The sequence below is a fragment of the Protopterus annectens genome, chromosome 9.part0, assembly GCF_019279795.1.
Source record: "Protopterus annectens isolate FY-2018-M chromosome 9.part0, PAN1.0, whole genome shotgun sequence".
Classification (NCBI taxonomy): domain Eukaryota; kingdom Metazoa; phylum Chordata; order Ceratodontiformes; family Protopteridae; genus Protopterus; species Protopterus annectens.
Window position 1 is genome coordinate 1,745,719,678 of NC_056743.1, and position 16,893 is coordinate 1,745,736,570.

The following is a 16,893-nucleotide window of genomic DNA, read 5'->3' on the forward strand; positions in this document are numbered from 1 at the left end:
GCGCAACGTGGGGTGGCTGGGGGCCACCCTGAGAGATGGAACCCCAAAAAATCTAAGGGGAACCCACTAACCTCCCCCCGGGGGGGGATCCACGCCCTTGTCCCTTCTATCTTTTTTCCTGGATTCCCTCTCTCCCTGGACCGTAGCGAGAGTCCCAGCCAGGGGAGCAGGAACAGTAGGTGGAACAGCCGTGGCTGGTGCCACAGATGGAGAGGAAGAAGCAGAATCAGGGGGCAAAACACCCGCCAGGATTAGCTTGGTCCTCCTGTCCTTCAAAGCCCGGGGGTTGAAAGCCGCACAAATTTTGCAGCTTGATGAAAGATGGGCAACCCCCAGGCACATAACGCACAGAGTGTGGCCATCAGCTGGAGACAGCTTATGGCCACACTCAGAGCATTTAGAAAATACGGCCTTAGGGCCTTCAGCCATTTTAGTCACACACGCCTTCACACACATAGATAAGGGGAAGAGGAAAAGTACAGTTTTGTACCTACCATAAATGTAGATGTTAGAGTGCTAATACAGCTGCAGTAATCACAGATGGGTTTTCTGCCGTCAGGCGGTCCCTCGGTCGGCCGAATTCCAAAGTCTTGGTCCGGCGTCGGTTGTTGTCGCTTTCTCTCCTGACGTCAGCGAGGCCGGAGTATATAAGACACAGCCGACGCCATGTTCTTCAGTCTTTCTTGCCCCAGATGTCAGGTGCCCCCAGAAGGGAGGCAATACATAAATAATGTTACTATGTATATACAAACAATGCAATATCATCCAAAATCAGTAGTTGCAAGCAAATGACCATAGAAGGATAACCCAGTCAGGTAGTATGAAGAGGGTGTCCGGCCCCATGCCTTTACCAAGTGGGGAAGGAGGGAGGGTAATTTGTACTGCAGCTGTATTAGCACTCGAACATCTACATTTATGGTAGGTACAAAACTGTACTATGTTCATCGTGCATACAGCTGCAGTAATCACAGATGGGTAGAGTCCCAAAGCTACGCAGAGGGTGGTAGGTACTAGGAGGAACTGGGCTGAGCCAGAATGCCCTGCAACACAGCAGTGGCAAAGCCTGCTCTAGTTCTGGAATATAAAGGCAGGTGGTAGTGTTTTGTGAAGGTATGCACAGAACTCCAAGTGGCTGCTTCCAAAATATCTTTGGTAGGAACTCCTCTGAGGAAGGCTGTAGAGGTAGCTGTGGCCCTGGTGGAGTGTGATCTGATACCTGTAGGAACAGATTTCCCATGATAGGAATAACAAAACCGTATGCAGTAGCCTATCCACTTTGAAATAGTCTGCTTGGTAACTGGCTTCCCTTGAGCCCCTACAGCATAGGGCACAAAGAGTTGTTCTGATTTCCTGAAGGACTTTGTTCTGTCCAAATAATAACGTAGCTGCCTATGGATGTCTAGAGAGTGTAGCATCTTTTCCCCCTTATTTTGAGGATTGGGGTAAAAGGTAGGAAGGTGTATGGCTTGATTTAAAGCTACTCTGGATACCACTTTAGGCATAAATGAGGGGTTGGTACGAAGGGAAACCCTGTCCTGATGGAAAATGAGAAAGGGCTGCACCGCCATGAGGGCCTGTAGTTCCGAAACCCTACGAGCGGACTTGATAGCTAGAAGGAAGGCTGTTTTCCAGGACAAATATTGCAAATCTGTTGAGGCAGCTGGTTTAAAAGGGGGCAATGTTAATTTTTTCTAGTATGTAATTAAGATCCCAGGCTGATATTGGTTGTTTCCTTGGTGGTCTTATATTCTTAGCCCCTCTGAGAAACTGTCGTAAGAGTGGGTGAGAAAATAAAGGAGGATCCGTGTTGAATTCTGCAGAAATGGCTGAGGCATGTATTTTTATGGAAGAAAATGATAGTCCACTGTTCAGCAGTTCTGTTAGGTACTGTAATACCTGAGGCAAGTTCAGTTTTCTAGGGTCCTGGCCTTTTTTCTCATTCCAAGAGCAAAACCGCCCATTTTATGGAGTAAGCTTTTCTAGTAGATGGCCTTCTGGCCTCCAAAATGACATCCTGCACCTCCTTGGAGAGTAGGGTCTGTTGTGGTGTTAAGGAATTTTCCATGCTGCGAGATTGAGTGTTTTCAGCTGACTGTGAAGAGTTTTGTAGTTGTGCTGAGTCAGCAGAAGAGGCATTAGAGGCAGGGACCAGGGAGGAGTGCGTGTTAGGCTCCTCAGCAGTGGGTACCAATGTTGCCTTGGCCAATCTGGAGCAATCAGTATCATCTTTGGTCTGTCTGCTCTTGCTTTCAAAAGCACTTTGGACAGAAGAGGCAGAGGTGGGAAAGCGTATACTGTCCAAGCTGTCCAACTGAATGAAAGGGCGTCCACTCTCCAGGCCTTTGGATGGAAGGTCCTTGAACAAAACTTGTTCAACTTGATGGTTCCTGTGGGAGGCAAAAAGATCTATGTCTGGCCTCCCCCACGTTTGGATAATCTCTGTAAACACCTGAGGATGTAACTTCCATTCGTGTGGATCTGTCATATTTCTGCTTAGATTGTCTGCCAGCGTGTTTTCCAATCCTTTCAAGTACTGTGCTTGAAGTTCGATTTGCAATTCCAGGGCCAAGTTCCAAAGGGTCATGGCTAGTCTGCACAAGGGGTATGAATGTGTTCCTCCTTGTTTGTTTATGTACCACATTACTGTGGTGTTGTCTGTTCTTATCAGTAATTGTCCTGGATGTAGGAAGTCCTTGAAAGCTGTAATTGCATTTATTACTGCTAGCATTTCTTTTTGGTTGATGTGAAGGTGTTTTTCCTTTTGGGACCATTCGCCCTGAATGCACCTGTCCGTCATGTGCGCCCCCCAGGCGTAATCTGAAGCGTCTGTTGTGATGACTTGCTTTGCTTGAGGCTTGCAGAAAGGTAGGCCTGTGTTTGCTTGACATGCTTGGGCCCACCATAGAAATTCCTTTTGCAAACATGGAATTATTGGTATTATTACTTCCAAACTGTGACTGTGTTGAGACCATAAGTTTTTTAGGTACCATTGAAGTTTCCTCATATGCAGCTTTGCACATGGGATTAAAAGAATGCAAGATGCCATGAAACCCAGAGCCTGCAGGATTTTCCTTGCAGTAAGCCTGGTACATTTTGCTAGTATTTTGAAGTACTGAGTTAGTTGCCCTTGTTTTTCTGGCGTAAGATAGGCCATCTGGGTGTTTGTGTCCAAGTTGGCACCCAGGAAAGTTATTTTCTGAGATGGAGTTAACCTGGATTTCTCTTTGTTGATGGTGTATCCCAGAGAGTGCAGTAACCTTGTTACATATGCCAGATGTTCCAGAAGTATGTGTTTGCTGTCCGCTTGGATCAGGCAGTCGTTCAAATAAGGGTAAATTTGTATCCCTTGAAGTCTGCAGTATGCAATCACTGATGCCAGGCACTTTGTGAATACTCTGGGCGCAGTAGATAAGCCAAAGGGCAATGCAGAGAATTGATAGTGGATTGAACCTGCAAGAAATCTGAGGTATCTCCTGCAGCTTTGTCTGATTGGGACATGCCGGTATGCCTCCTTGAGGTCCAATGTTACCAGCCAAAACTCCTTGCCCAGCATGGGAAGAAGCTGCTGTAATGTGAGCATCTTGAATTTTGGTACGAGTAAAAATGTGTTTAGGATGGATAAGTCCAGAATGGGTCTCCAGTCGGTTCCTTTCCTTGGTACCAGAAAAAGTCTTGAATAAAAACCTTGACCTTGTTCGTGAATAGGTACCTCTTGAATAGCTCTAATTTTTATGAGCTTTGAAATTTGTAGTTGTGCCTCTGCCCTTTGATTGTGTGGCAGGTATGGCATGCCTCTCATGGTTGGAAGAGTGTGGAATTGAAATTTGTAGCCTCTGTTTATAATATCTAGGATCCATTTGTCTGTTGTGACAATAGGCCAATTTCTTGAAAATAATGCTAGCTTTCCTCCCAAATGTGCTGCCAGCTGAGACATGCTTGGCATGGAAATGAGGGAGTCACTGGTTTTGTTTCCTGTACTGTTGTGCACTTTCTTCGCCACCTCCTGGTGCTGGGGATTGCCATTGTCGGCCTCTATATGATCCTTGTGATTGTCCCCTGCCCCTTGTGTGTCTGTATCGACCTCTTTGAGGCTTGTCAGTGGCTGGAAAGGACCAGTTTTTTGAAGGCCAATTCCTGCTAAAACGTGGTGGTTGGACCTGTAAAAAGGCTTTGACAGTTTGCATAGATTTGGCTTTTTCTTCCATTTTCCGTAATATCTCCTCCGCATTTGTACCAAACAGCACATCCTTTTGTAAAGGAGCATCTAGAAGCTTAGCTTTCACATGATCAGGCAAGTTTTGTTCTCTAAGCCAGGCATGTCTGCGAATGACTGATCCTGTAGCTGCAGCTCTACTTGAGGCCTCTAGGGCATCATAACCACATTGTAAGGTGTGTTTACCCACCTGCTCTGCACTATGCATCATATCCTGTAACTCCTTCAAATCTGGTTTTTCAGGTTGAGACATTTTATTCCTTAATTGAGATAACAAGAACTGTTGATTTAAGCATATGAAACTGACAATTCAAGGCACTCATAGCCAAGGTGGCCAAGGTGGCCGAAGTATATACCTTTTTCCCCCACCGTTCTAAGGATCTTGACTCTCTTTCTGCAGGAAGAGGATTCTTGGCCGTGGAGGCCTTCAATCCCTTGGGGCCTTGAGAAATGGTTTCAGGGTCAGCATTATGGCTTTTGAAGAGAAATTGGTGAGAGTTAGGCACTCTATAGTACCTATCAGGTTTGACTGGTGCAGGAGGTAGGGAATCCGGATTAAGGCAAGCTTCCGAATAGACATCATCCAGAATGTCCAAAACTGGAGGTATGGCCAGGGGTCTGTGTTGAGGTAACAAAAGAAATTCCCTTAGTCTTTTCTTGGAATCTGAAGTGTCTTGGCCTTCCCAATGGAAGTGTTCCCTCAACGTGTGCAAGGTTTCCCCAAAGGAAAAGTCCTCAGGAGGAGATACAGAAGGGATGGATTGCTCTGCATCCGAATCCTCAAAGGGAGAGAAAGATTGATCCTTTATATCAGAATGTTCTGATAAAATGGATCCCTGATCAGAAGAGGGAGAATCTTCCTCCACTCTGGGTCTCTTGTCTGGAGGGGGTTGCGAACCCCTGATAAGTGTAATTAAATCCTCAGCCTTTTTAAGCATCTGTCTTTTAGGCATGGGGCCTGGGGATGGGCCCTGAGTAACAGGCCTCTTGGGATGCCTAGTTGCTTTGGATTTAGTAAAGGCCTTAATAGAAAAAGAAGATGAAGGTCTAAAGACACCCTGGGTGGAAGTGAACCTATCCACATTAGTAGGCTCAACAAAGGCTTCGGTGGTTGTAGTCTGTGAAAGGGCCGAGGTACCAGCGGTCTCGGGTGCAGAGGACACCGCCAAAGGAGTGTCGTCGGTAGTCAGGGACTGCAAAGGCGTCTCGCTGAGAACCGGTCCACGTGGAGCCTGTTTTGGCGTGGTGTCGGCTGGGATCTCGGTCCTTGTCCTTGCGTTTTTTGGACAAAACGGTAGTCTGAGTATCCGACGACATTTTATAATCAAAAGCGTTACCAAAATAATGTTGGGCGAACTCCGCCCGACGTTTGATAGTGCGTTTATTGAAGGTAGCACAAAAGCGACAGCCCGAGACTTCGTGGTCTGGGCCTAAACAAGGTATGCAGAGGGAATGGAAATCCTTATGCGGTTATTGCTTCCCACAAGAAATACAATTATTAACTTTTTCTGACATCGGTCTGAGGCAAGAAAAGTTTCCCCAACGGGGTACTTAGCTTTAATGAAGACTTCGGTTTCCAATATTTTTGTAATACAGGAGCTGGCCGACCGGCACTTGCGAACTGCTTCTGCTTCGGGCACCGCGCGGCAAAAAAGACTTAAGAACATGGCGTCGGCTGTGTCTTATATACTCTGGCCTCGCTGATGTCAGGAAAGAAAGCGACAACCGACGCCGGACCAAGACTTTGGAATTCGGCTGACCGAGGGACCGCCTGACGGCAGAAAACCCATCTGTGATTACTGCAGCTGTATGCACGATGAACATCTATAACTAACAGAAAAATTTTTACTAGGGTTGGGGAACACAGTTTTTGAAGAAACTGAATAATAGAACTAGAGAATAAAACCCTCTCAATCTACTCACAAACCGCCAAGAGCTAGTCACTCGTGCTTCGAGAAGACACAGCAAACGAGATCTGAGCACTGGAGGGAGGTAGTAGGGTGTTATGGGTAAGGGGGAGGAGCTAGGAGCTTGGATCTCTAGCTTGGAAAGCTGCTGGCTCGGATCAGATCCGATACCCACAGGTTGCTGATCAAATGAAGTTAACTACTACAGAATTGGTAATGCATTAAGCTAGCCTTAAATATGAGGCATCTTCTGCACGATTCCCTTACTGGGACATGCAGGTATGCCTCTTTTAGGTCTAATATCACTAGCCAAGCATTCTTGCCCAGCATGGGCAGAAGCTGCTGCAAAGTCAGCATTTTGAATTTTGATATGACCAGGTATGTGTTCAAAATTGATAAATCCAGTATTGGCCGCCAGGCCTTGTCCTTTCTGGGTACCAAGAACAGTCTTGAGTAAAAACCTTGTCCTTATTCCTGTTCTGGTACTGGCTGAATGCCCCCCATATCCATGAGGGACATAACCTGTTTCTGTGCCTCTGCCCATTGATTTTCTGGCAGATCCGGCCAACCGTTTGCCACTGGCAGAGTATGGAAATGGAATCTGTATCCCTGTGATACTATGTTTAGCACCCACTTGTCCTGGGTTATTAACTGCCAGTTTTGAGCAAAAAGTGCTAGTTTTCCCCCAAGGGTGCTGCCAAAAGGTAAGTGCTTAGTGAAGACAGAGGGAAGTCATTTTGACTGTTTTCTGTAGGGTTGCGCTTTATCTCCTCCAGATTTGGAGGTAGAAGCACCCCATTGCTTTGACCAGTAACAATGTTGTGCCTGGTATCTGAAACCCTTAGGGCATCTGGATTTGCCCCTTTGAGCTCTGACACAGGAAAGGACCATTTTTTTGTAGGCCAGTGTCTACTGAATCTTAGTGGCTGCACTTGTAAGAAGTCTTTTACATTTTGCATAGACTTAGCTTTGTCTTCCATTTTCTTAACATCTTCAGCCTTAATACCAGCGTATCATGCTGTGTAAAGGTGCATCCAGTAATTTAGCTTTAACATGATCAGGCAAATTTTGCTCTTTTAGCCAGGCATGCCTCCTAATCACAGATCCAGTAACTGTGGCCCTGCATGAGGCCTCTAAGGAATCAAAACCACATTGCAAAGTATGCTTTCCAACTTGTTCAGCAATTCCTTATTTTCTGCACATTCAGAAATCAACATTTTCTGTTTCAGCAATCCCATAACATGTTGTTGATACTTGAGCATATGAAACTGTCAGTTTAAGGCCCTAATTGCCAAGGTTGCATATGTATAAACCTTCTTTCCCCATCTATCCAGTGCCCTTGAATCTCTGTGAGAGGGAGGGTGGGATTTTTTGCTGTTGATGCCTTAACTCCCTTTGGACCCTGTGAAATAGTTTCAGGATCAGCAGCAGGGTTTCTAAATAAAAATTGACAGAGTCAGGGACCCTATAATATCTGTCAGGCTTGCTGGGAGCCAGAGGTAAGGAGTCAGGGGTCAAGCTAGACTCCAAAAACACATCATCCACAATGTCCAAAACAGGGGGTATGGCTAAAGGCCTGTGCTGAGGGAGAAGGAAATCCCTGAGCCTCTTTTTTGATTCTGAGAATCTTGACCCTCCCAGTGAAAATGCTCCCTCAAAGTATGCAAGGTTTCTCCAAATGAATAATCCTCAGGAAGTGATGCAGATGGGATAGACTCCTCTGCATGAGAATCCTCATAGGGAGGTATAGATAATTCCTGATCTGAAGATTCATAATCAGTGTCTTGCCTAGGCCTCTTATCAGGAGGGTGTTTGGAACCCCTGATCAAGGTAATAAGGTCTTCAGCCACTTTGATCATATGTGTTTTAGGCATAGGGGCCTGTGCACGTGGCTCATGCGTCATTTTTTTAGCTTTAGAAGTTGCTTTTGTCTTTGGTTTTGCAGCTGTCGTCGGTTTGATACAAAAATGTTGTGGCCTGAATACAACCTCAGAAGCCGGTGCTTGCTCAGCGGCTCCAGACCAATCCGAGGGAGATACATCAGTCGGTCCAATACTTTGAGTATCTCGCAAGGTTGACTCCACATGGGTCTCGTAGGGGCCTGCGACTGAAGTAGCGGTATCAGGCCGCGAAAAGCACCTCACTGAGTACTGGCGACTGGCTTAGAAGCTTGGTCGTCGGTTTTGGACCTCGATTGTCTGTCTCTATCCTTTTCTTTGCGTTTTTTATGTATTCCCGTAGTTGAACTGCTATCCGACATTTCAGAGTAGTTAAATCAGTTTCCAAAATACTTTGAGGCAAAAATATACAGATGCTTAATAGTGTGTTGGTTAAATCTAGCACAAAACCGACAGCCAGGTACATTGTGATCAGGGCCTAGGCAAGGAATACAGTATACATGGAAATCCTTATGAGGTATTTGCTTCCCACAAGTCATACAATTATTAACTTTTTCTGACATCGGTATGGAGCAAGAAAAAAAAGTTTCCCTAACGGGGTACTTGGCTTTAGCGAAGACTTCGGTTTTGAAACTCACACTCGAATATTTCAGGAGTCGGCCGACCGGCATTTGCGAAATGCTTCTGCTTCAGCCACCGCGCGGCAAGAAAGACTAAAGAAAATGGCATCGGCTCCTTGCTTTATACCCCTGACAAATTGACATTATGGAAGAGGAGACATTGACAGACTGTTGCAGTCATCACTTTTGGGTTATATGTTTGCAGTAGACCTCAGTCAGCCTGATTAACAAAGTCTAGGGTCCTGCGTCCATCAGGGGTATAAAACATGCAGCAGACGCCATTCCATCAGTTTTTCTTGCCCCAGATATCAGGTGCCCCCTTAATGGGAAGCAATTAAATCTATAAATATACAAGGTTATACCTCCAACAAAAAAGCAAATACACCAAAAAGCTTTTGAAGATAGTAAAGGAAAGTAGAGGTATATCCAAAAAAGAAAAAGAAGGGGGCTGGAGGGAGGGTAACCAGAACTGCAACAGTGAATACACTCTAACATCTACATTTATGGTAAGTGTACACAACTGTACTATGTTCTTCATGTTTCACTGTTGCAGTCATCAGTTTTGGGTGGATTCCCAAAGCTAAGGATGGGAGGAGGAATTTAAATAGAGTTAGGACCAGCTAAAAGGCCCTGCAAGACTGCAGTGGCGAAGCCAGCTCTGGATTTAGAGAACTGGCAGAAGGTAATGCTTGGTGAAAGTATGTACAGAACTCCAGGTAGCAGCTTCCAGGATGTCCCTGGTAGGGATGCCTCTGAGAAAGGCTGTACAGGTAAGATGCAGCCCTGGTGGAGTGAGATCTGATCCCCTGTGGGATAGGTTTTCCATGGTGCTTATAGCATAAATGAATGCAATGGCTTATCCATTTGAAATGGTTTGCTTTGAAACAGCCTTCCCCTCTGCCCCTGCAGCAAATGCCACCAGCAGTTGATCAGCTTTCCTTTGAGGTTTAGTTCTGTCCAAGTACAATCTAAGTTTTCTGTGCAAGTCTAAGGAGTGCAGAATCCGTTCCCCTTTGTTCTGTGGATTAGGAAAGAAGGTTGGCAAATGTATGGACTGATTAAGGACCACACTGGACACCACCTTGGGCATGAAGGAGGGATTGCTCCTGAGGAACACCCTGTCTGCATGAAAGATGACGAAAGGCTCCAATGCCATGAGGGCCTGTAATTCAGATACCCTTCTTGCTGAAGTGATTGCGAAAACAAAAGCCGTTTTCCAAGAAAGGAATTTCAAGTCTGCAGTGGCAGCTGGATCGAAAGGAGGAAGGGTAAGCTTTTCCAATACAAAGCTGAGGTCCCAGGCTGGAGCTCTCCTGGGTTTGTTTGTGTCTTTCGGCTTTTCCCGTTAGTCGCCACAGCGAACTCCGTCCGCTAATGATTGGCAGTTGATTTTTACGGACTGGCTTGCCAGGCCTGACGCACAACCTTCAACGAAGGTAAGCCCATTCACGCATGTCTCCATGCAGAAGACGCTCTAGCTGAGAATCGAACTGGACAGCGCCTTACTGTAAGGCGACAATGCTACCGCAGCACCACCACCGCTCCCGAGTTGGTGTAGATTTTTGGCCCCTCTGAGGAACTGCTGAAGCAGTGGATGACAGAAGAGGCGTGCTTCTGTGTTATGAGCTGAGATGGCAGAGGCATGAATTTTGGAGGAGGAGAAAGACAGGCCCTTATGAAGCATCTCAGATAAGTACTGCAAAATCAAGGTAAATTGGGCACTTTTGTGCTCATCCCTTGAGATTGGTTCCATGCACAGAATCTTTTCCATTTTTCAGCGCAAGACTTTCTGGTACTAGGCCTCCTTGCCACTAAAATGATATCCATCACTGGTTTATTGAGGGATGGTAAATGAGAAATTATGCAATTAGCCAGGATGCTAGATTCAGTGTTTGAAGTTGAGGGTGCAAAATTTGGTTCTCCTGCGGAGACAACAGAATAGGAGTCTGAGTCAGGTGCCATGGGGCCCACAGTGACACACTGCGCAAGAGGGGATACCAGTGTCGGCGTGGCCAGTTTGGTGCAATCAAAATCATCCTTGGTTTGTCTTGTTTGATCTTTAGTGGTACTTTGGAGAGCAGACGAGGAAACGCATAAGCTGAAGGACAGATCATCCACTTTCCAAGCTTGTTTGTGGGGAGTCCTTGTGCAGAATTTGTCCAACTGATAGCTTTGGCGGGAGGCAAACAGGTCTATATCTGGGCTCCCCCCATTTGCTTGTCAACATGTTGAAAATCCTTTGTTCCAGTTTACGCTAGTGTGGGGTCCATGAGGTTTCTGCTTAGTTCGTCTGCCAGTGTATTTAGTTTTCCTGGCAGGAATTGAGCTTGTAAATGTACCTGACAGCACAGGGGTGTGTTCCACAACACCATGGCTAGTCTGCAGAGGGGGTAAGAATGTGTACCCCCCTGATTGTGTATGTACCACGTAACAGTGGTGGTGTCCGTCTTTATCTTTAATTGTCCTGGAAGAATGTGGTCCTTGAAGGCTGTCAGCGCATTCTGTACAGCAACAATTTATTTTTGATTGATATGCAGGTGCATTTGACCTGGGTTCCATTTGCCCTGAATGCACTTCCCTGCTAGGTGGGCCACCCCCATGCATAGTCTGATGCATCTGTTAAGGTTTGGTCGGCAGGGGGTAGTGTGAATGGTAGTCCCCTGTTATGGTGGCAGGTCTCTGCCCAACAAAGGAACTCTAGGCATAGGCAAGGTATGATAGGAATCATTGCCTCTAGATCCTGTGAATGTTGACACCATAGGCTTTTGAGATACCATTGCAGTTTCCTCATATGCAGCCTTGCATATGGAATTAGAAGAATGCAGGAGGCCATGAACCCCAAAGGCTTGCAGTATTTGCCTTGCAGATAACTGGGTTTTTGTGGCCACTTGTTTGAAGTATGTTGTCAAACGAATCTGTTTCTCTGGCGTGAGGAAAGCCATCTGGGAGGTTGTATTCAAGCTTGCTCCCAGGAATATATTAGACAGGGTACCAGTTGTGATTTCTTTTTGTTTATGGTGTACCCCAGACAAGTCAGTACCCTTTGAACAAAGGTCAGATGATTCAAAAGTATATCCTGGCTTTCTGCCTGAATTAGACAATCATCCAGATATGGGTATACTTGAATATGTCTTTGCCTGCAGAATGCAATGACTGGAGCTAGGCACTTTGTGAATACCCTAGACGCAGTAGATAAGCCAAAGGGCAGTGCAGAGAACTGACAGTGCATGTAGCCTGCTTTGAAGCATAGGTATTTTCTGCAAGACTCCCAGATAGGGACTTGCAGGTATGCTTCTTTTAAGTCTAGTGTTACCAACCATGCATCTTTGCCTAGCATAGGAAGCAGCTGGTGAAGAGTCAGCATCATGAATTTTGGAATCACCAGAAAGGTATTTAGAGTAGAAAAGTCCAGGATAGGATGCCATGTATTGCCTTTTGTGGGTACCAGGAAAAGTCTCAAATAGAACCCTTGTCCCTTTTCCTTTTCTGGTACCAACTGAATAGCCCCCATGCTTGAGAGAGAGAGAGAGAGAGTACTTGATTTTGGGCCTCTTCCCGCTGATTTGGTGGAGATCTGGCCACCTGCTTGGTGTTGGTAAGGTGTGGAAGTGAAATCTGTATCCTTGGGACACTACATTTAAAACCTGGGTAATGAGTTCCCAGTTTTTGGCCTGCAGACCAATCTTTCCACCTAAAGGAGCATTCAGTTGGGAAGTGCTTGGAAGTTTTAGAAGCAAGTCATTGAGACAGTTTTCCATAGGGGTGAGTCTTATTACTCCCTGATTTGGGTGCAGAAACCCCCCACTGCTTAGTCTTGCGTCTCCCCTGGGACTGAAAAGTACAGTTGTGTACACTTACCATAAATGTAGATGTTAGTGTGTGTTCACTGTTGCAGTCATTACATTCAGGGGTAATCTGCTGGCAGGTTGCCCTCAGTCGGCCTGAATAACAGTCTTGGGTCCTGCGTCGGTTGCTGCCTCCTCTTCCACGATGTCAGGTTGTCAGGGGTATAAAACATGCAGCAGACGCCATTTTAATCAGTTTTTCTTGCCCCAGATGTCAGGTGCCCCCCAAATGGGGAGCAAATATATATATATATATATATATATATATATATATATATATAAACTAAATATATAAATGCACCTTAGAAACATAAAATTTACCTTCAACTAAAAGCAAATACACCACAAAGGCTTTTGAGTATAATGAAGTAAAGAAAAGGTAAAGAAAGGGGCTGGCAGAATTAGGACTGCAACAGTGAATACACTAACATCTACATTCATGTTAAGTCTACACAACTGTACTATGTTTTTCGGGTTTCACTGTTGCAGTCATTACATTTGGGTAGAATCCCAAAGCTATGGATGGGAGGATGGAACTAAACAGCATTAGCAGCAGCTATAAGGCCCTGCAGGACTGCAGTGGCAAAGCCTGCCCTGGATTTAGAGAAGAGATGAAAATGATGATGTTTTGTGAACATATGAACTGAGCTCCAAGTAGCAGCTTCTAGAATGTTTCTGGTAGGGACTCCTTTGAGAAAAGCTGCTGAAGTAGAGGCAGCCCTGGTGGAATGGGATCTGATCCCCTTGGGCAAAGGTTTACCATGGTGCAAGTAGCAGAAACTAATGCAATGGCTTATCCACTTAGAAATAGTCTACTTTGATATAGCCTTCCCCTCTGAACCTGCAGCAAATGCTTCCAGTAGTAGCTCAGTCTTTCTTAGAGATTTTGTTCTGTTTAAGTAGAATCTTAGTTGTCTGTGTACATCTAATGAATGCAGAATCTGCCCCCCCTTGTTCTGCGGATTTGGGAAAAAAGTTGGCAGGTGAATGGTCTGGTTAAGAGCCACACTGGATACCACCTTAGGCAAAAAAAGGATTGGTCCTGAGGGCCACCCTGTCCGGATAAAAAATAATGAAAGGCTCCACTGCTATGAGTGCCTGTAGTTCTGAAACCCTTCTAGCTGAAGTGACTGCCAAAAGAAAAGCGGTCTTCCAAGAAAGAAATTTTATATCCGCAGTAGCTGCTGGTTCAAAATGAGGCAGAGTGAGTTTTTCAAGCACAAAACTGAAGTCCCATGCAGGAGTTGGCGCCCTCCTGGGAGGCCTTAATTTTTTGGCCCCCCTGAGATACTGTTTTAGCAGTGGATGAGAAAAGAGGGGAGGCTCTGTGTTGTAATGAGCCAAGATGGCAGAGGCATGGATTTTTATTGAAGAAGATTGAAAGCATCTCAGTTAAGTATTGCAAAATCTGAGGAATATTGGGCTTTGCTGTGTCTATTCCTTGTGCTTGGTTCCAAGCACAGAATCTCTTCCATTTATCAGCATAAGACTTTCTAGTACTAGGACTTCTGGCTTCCAAAATGACATACATCACAGGTTTACTGAGAGACGCGGTTTGAATAATTAGTTGATTAGCCATACTGCAAGATTCGGAGTTTGGAGCAGAGTGTGCAGAATTTGATAGTACTGCTGAGACAATAGATGAGGTGTTTGAGTCAGGTACCACGGAGGAAGGTGCGACATATTCCTCAGAAGCGGGTACCAGTGTTGACGAGGCCAGTCCGGAGCAGTTAGAATCATTCAGTTGGGAAGTGGAGTACCTCAGGATTCAGTCCTGGGACGGCTCTTGTTTGGCATCTACATCTCTGAAATACAGGCCAACACTAAGGGACTCTGGCTAACAAGGTTCGCAGATGACTGCAAACTGGGAGCCATTACTGAATCCCCAAATGATGTGGATACTCTACATAAGGGCCTTACAGAAACAGATGCTTGGTGCCAGAGCCATGGGCTCAAGCTCAATGCCAAGAAATGTATAGTTATCCTCTTTGGGAAAAAAAGTAGTTTTGTACCTACCATAAATGTAGATGTTCGAGTGCTGATACAGCTGCAGTAATGACAGACGGGTTTTCAGCCGTCAGGCGGTCCCTCGGTCGGCCGAATTCCAAAGTCTTGGTCCGGCGTCGGTTGTCGTCGCCTACTCTTCTGACGTCAGGAAGGCCAGAGTATATAAGACACAGCCGACGCCATGTTCTTCAGTCTTTCTTGCCCCAGATGTCAGGTGCCCCCAAAAGGAAGGCAATACATAAATAAAGCTAATCCATAAAAGCAAGCAAATAAAACATAGCAGGATAACCCAGTCAGGAGGTATGAAGAGGTTTTTAGGCCCCATGGCCTTACCAAGAGGGGAAGGAGGGAGGAATTGTACTGCAGTTGTATCAGCACTCAACATCTACATTTATGGTAGGTACAAAACTGTACTATGTTCATCGTGCATACAGCTGCAGTAATGACAGATGGGTAGAGTCCCAAAGCTATGCATAGGGTGGTTGGTATTATGAGGAACTGGGTTGAGCCAGAATGCCCTGCAAAACAGCAGTGGCAAAGCCTGCTCTTGTTCTGGAGTATAAAGGCAGATGGTAGTGTTTTGTGAAGGTATGTACAGAACTCCAAGTGGCTGCCTCCAAGATATCCTTAGTAGGCACACCTCTGAGGAAGGCTGTAGAGGTGGCTGTTGCCCTGGTGGAGTGAGATCTGATAACAGTGGGGACAGGTTTCCATGATAGAGTAACAAAACGCATGCAGTGGCCAATCCACTTGGAAATGGTCTGTTTGGTAACTGGTTTCCCTGGAGCCCTCAGGGCATAGGACACAAAAAGCTGGTCTGATGTCCTGAAGGACTTTGTTCTGTCCAAATAGTAACGTAGCTGCCTATGAATGTCTAAAGAGTGAAGCAGCCTTTCCCCTTTGTTTTGGGGGTTAGGATAGAAGGTAGGGAGGTGTATGGCTTGGTCTAAGGCTACCCTGGATACCACTTTAGGCATAAAGGACGGTTAGTAAGGGAAACCCTATCCTGATGGAAGATGAGGAAGGGCTGCACCGCCATGAGGGCCTGTAATTCAGAAACCCTACGAGCTGAAGTGATGGCCAGAAGAAAAGCTGTTTTCCAGGACAAATATTGCAGATCTGTTGAGGCAGCAGGTTCAAAGGGAGGCAATGTTAATTTTTCCAGAATGTAGTTAAGGTCCCAGGCTGGTATTGGTTGCTTCCTTGGCGGTCTTATATTCTTAGCCCCTCTGAGGAACTGCCGTAAGAGTGGTTGAGAGAACAAAGGGGGGTCTGTGTTGTATTCTGCAGAGATGGCTGAGGCATGTATTTTAATGGAAGAAAATGAAAGTCCACTGTTCAGTAGCTCAGCTAGGTACTGTAAAACTCGAGGCAAGTTCAACTTCCTAGGATCCTGGCCTCTTTTCTCATTCCAACAGCAAAACCGCTTCCATTTTGCGGAGTAAGCTTTTCTAGTTGATGGTCTTCTGGCCTCCAAAATGACATCCTGCACCTCCTTGGAGAGAAGGGTCTGTTGTGGTGTTAAGGAATTTTCCATGCAGCGAGGTTGAGTGTCTTCAGCTGACTGTGCAGGGTCTTGTAGCTGTTCTGAGTCAGCAGAAGTGGTATTAGAGGCAAGGCCCAGGGAGGAGAATGGATTAGACTCCTCAGGAGTGGATACCAGTGTTGCCTTGGCCAATCCGGTGCAATCAGTATCATCCTTGGTTTGTCTGCTCTTGCTTTCAACAGTACCTTGGGCAATAGAGGCAGAGGTGGGAATGCATAAACTGTCCATGCTGTCCAACTGAATGAAAAGGCGTCCACTTTCCAGGCCTTTGGATGGAAGTTCCTTGAACAAAACTTTGTCAATTGATGGTTCCTGTGGGAGGCAAAAAGATCTATGTCTGGCCTCCCCCACGCTTGGATTATCTCTGCAAACACCTGAGGATGTAACTTCCATTCGTGTGGGTCTATCATATTCCTGCTCAGAGTGTCTGCCAATGTGTTTTCCAGTCCTGGCAGGTATTGTGCTTGAAGCTCGATTTGTCTTTCCAGAGCCAAGTTCCAAAGAGTCATGGCTAGTCTGCACAAGGGGTATGAATGTGTTCCTCCTTGTTTGTTTATGTACCACATTACCGTGGTGTTGTCTGTTTTTATCAGTAGTTGTCCTGGATGCAGGAAGTCCTTGAAAGCTGTAATTGCATTTATTACTGCTAGCATTTCTTTTTGATTGATGTGAAGGTGCTTTTCCTTTTGGGACCATCTTCCCTGAATGCACCTGTCCTTCATGTGGGCCCCCCAGGCGTAATCTGAGGCGTCTGTGGTTATGACTTGTTTTGCTTGAGGCTTGCAGAATGGGAGGCCTGTATTTGCTTGACATGCTTGTGCCCACCATAGAAATTCCTTTTGTAAACGTGGAATTAT